This window comes from Mus caroli, chromosome 10, assembly GCF_900094665.2.
Source record: "Mus caroli chromosome 10, CAROLI_EIJ_v1.1, whole genome shotgun sequence".
NCBI lineage: Eukaryota > Metazoa > Chordata > Mammalia > Rodentia > Muridae > Mus > Mus caroli.
In genome coordinates this window covers 22347835-22351147 of record NC_034579.1, presented here as the reverse complement: position 1 = coordinate 22351147, position 3313 = coordinate 22347835, and positions in this window count along the sequence as shown.

The window sequence follows — 3313 nt, the reverse complement described above, 5'->3', positions numbered from 1 at the left end:
AGACAGGGTTTCTCTGTGTAGCCCTGGCTGTCCTGGCACTCACTTTGTAGACCAGGCTGGCCTCGAACTCAGAAATCCACCTGCCTCTGCCTCCCTAGTGCTGGGATTAAAGGCGTGCGCCACCACGCCCGGCTCATTCTTGTGATATTATGCTAAAGAACATGATTGTTTTTGCCCTTGTTTCAGCCCAAACAATCTGCCGGAGGCTAAATTGAAGAACATGGATTAATGGCTTTAGGAGAGGACATTTAAAAAACAACTTAGTATTGACAATGTTGTATGGCTCTTAGTGGCCAGTCTTACTCAGATTTATCATGAAAAGGAGCTAGCTGGGCAAGGGAAACAGCTGGAAGAGAAAAAGGAGCACCACAAAGTGTAAACAGAGTAAAGAAAAGCCTGAGGCCAAGTGACCAGGGAGTAGACCAGGCCCAAGAGAAAAGAGATATGCTGCAATCAACAAAGCTAAAATGAGTCGGAGATCTGAAGGGCATTTGGATATTAAACATGGGGATGTAGAGTTGGGAGTTTGACCAGGTGGGTTTGGTCTTGTTTTGGTTCAGTGTTTCCTCACTAAGCTCTCTCCCCTCACTCTTGCAACAGTGAGTGTATATTCTGTGTCTTTGCATGTTGGAAGGATGTGATCGGCTTTTCGATTTTGATTTTACTGGGGATTATAGTTAAGAGATTGCAAGAGTCTCAGGAGAGACTGAATTTTGGACTTTTAAACAAGGTTCAGAGTGATGGACTATGAGGACTTTTGAAGTTGGGCCTGACTGCATTTCTGTGTTATGATATGGCTACAAGCCTATGGGGCCCAGGGAATGGAATGTGGTTTGAATGAAAAGGGCCCTCATAGGCTCATAGACAGTGGCACACTCAGGAGGTGTGGCCTTGTAGGAGTAGGTGTGTTCTTTTTGGAGGAAGTGTGTCACTGGGGGAAGGCTTTCAGGTTTCAGATGCTTAAGCCAGGCCTAACGTCATTCTCTCTTTCTGCTGCCTACAGATCCTGGTGTAGAACTCTCAGCTCCTTCTCCAATACCTGTCTGAAAGTCCATCTGCATGCTGCCATGCCTCTTGCTAAGATATTAATGGATTAAAGCTCTGAACTGTAGGCAGCCCCGATTAAATGCTTTTTCTTTATAAGAAAACATACATGGTTATGGTATCTTTTCATGACACTAGAAATCCCAACTAAGGCAATGTCTTGGTTACTTTTCTTATTGTGACAAAAATGCCAGAAAAGGCAACCTAAGGAAGAGAGTGAGGCAGCAGAGCAGCTCAGTGAGTGATCTGAGTTCAATCCCTGGAACCTGAATAAAAGATAAAGAAAACCGACTCTATCGAAAGATGGCCTAGTCGGCCATCAATGGAAAGAGAGGCCCATTGGACTTGCAAACTTTATATGCCCCAATATAGGGGAATGCCAGGGCCAAAAGAATGGGAATGGGTGGGTAGGGAAGTGGGGGGCGCTATGGGGGACTTTTGGGATAGCATTGGAAATGTAATTGAGGAAAATATGTAATAAAATATTAAAAATCAAAAAAAAAAAAAAAAAGAAAACCGACTCTGCTCATCCCCACCCATACACACACACCACCACGGCACACATCCCACCATATACACCCAAAATATATATTGGTTTTTTGAGACAGGGTTTCTCTGCATAGCCCTGGCTGCCCTGGAACTCACTTTGTAGACCAGGCTGACCTCGAACTCAGAAATCTGCCTGCCTCTGCCTACCAAGTGCTGGGATTAAAGGCGTGTGCCACCATGCCTGGCTTAATAATATTTTAAAAGGAAAGACCAGTTTACTTTTGGCTCACAGTTTAAGAGAATACAGTTCACCCTGGTCTGGGGGCAGGAAGATGAAGCAGCTGGTCACATTAAATCTACAACCAGGAGGCTGAGATGAGGGAATGATGGCAAATAGCCTCTATTTCTTCTTTTGATATAGTCTAGGACACTAGCTCATACAATGCTACTACCCACTTTTAAAGTGGGTCTTCCTACCTTAATTAACTAGGTTAATTAAGAACCAATGTTTTTAGGGAAATATCCAGAAATTTGATTCTAAGTTGAGTCTAGAATCTGTCAGGTTCTCAATCAATATGAATTACAACAGAGTAATTAGAAAGGGTCAGAACTTGGTTTCAGAGGCACATTAGTTCAGAGTTCTTCATAGATACAACAAAGAGGAGGGATAGATGATATATGGAGGATTGATGGGTGGGTAGATCAATAGACAGGGGAAGTTTATTAAAAAACAAACTCAAATGACTACGAAGAAGTTTCACAAGAGGATGCTGCTATGTGTATGAGAATAAGCTGTCAGTACAGGGAGGTCAGTGGTGTTCGGAGGGTGTGGAGTGGGGTGAGTTTGGAGTGCAAAGATAAAAAGTCCTGAAATTCTATTGTCTAAGAACAAGAGAAGAATCGTGCATCCCCTCCTCAGGAGAGAGACACAGGAAATCTTTCTATTTTGTCTGGGTTCCCAGATAGTTGACAGTACTTTACAATGTTGCCCTCAGGTTGCCTGGCATAGATAATCTGTGGGTCTTCCAACTCATGATGCCTCTTCTCTGAAAATACCCTCAAAGATATACTCAGAAATAATTATTTAAAACTCCTTGGGAGAATTTCTCAGTCTAGTCAGAATGCTAATTTAGATACCAAACACCAGATGAGAAGGGAAAGATGGGGCTGGGTCTATGGAACAAGAGAACAACAAAGTGACAGGGAAGTTACACGAGAAGACAGGTATACAAGAGATTAGTCAGCACTGCCAAGTGTTTCCAAAATCTTAAATAGGAAGTAGCCTGTGGGAGTGGATTTAACATGTAGGATGTTGCTGGGGACTTTCCACAGAGGGAAGCACACACAGAAATGTCCATGGTTTTAAAAATGACAAAGAAATAGGGAAATGAAGAAAGTAAGAGTGAACTACTTGTTCAAAAAGCTCAAGATGGGTACGGAGATGGCTCCGTGGTAAAGGCGCCTGCGGTGCAAGCTTAGAGACCTGAGTTCAACCCCCTGAACCCACATAAAGGTGGATTAAGAGAGCCAACTCAGCAAAGTGGTTCTCTGACCTACATGGACACACCCACACAACAAACAAACAAGTGGATGGCTTGATAGATAATAGTCAGGTAGGTAGGTAGATAAATAGACAAACAGACAGATGTTTGGGGGACAGGAGGGATGGCTCAGTACTTCAGAGCAGCTGTTATTATTGCAGAGAACAAGCATTTTCATGACATAGCTTATGCTTGGGTATTTCAATATAGTGTTTTACACACACACACACACACACACA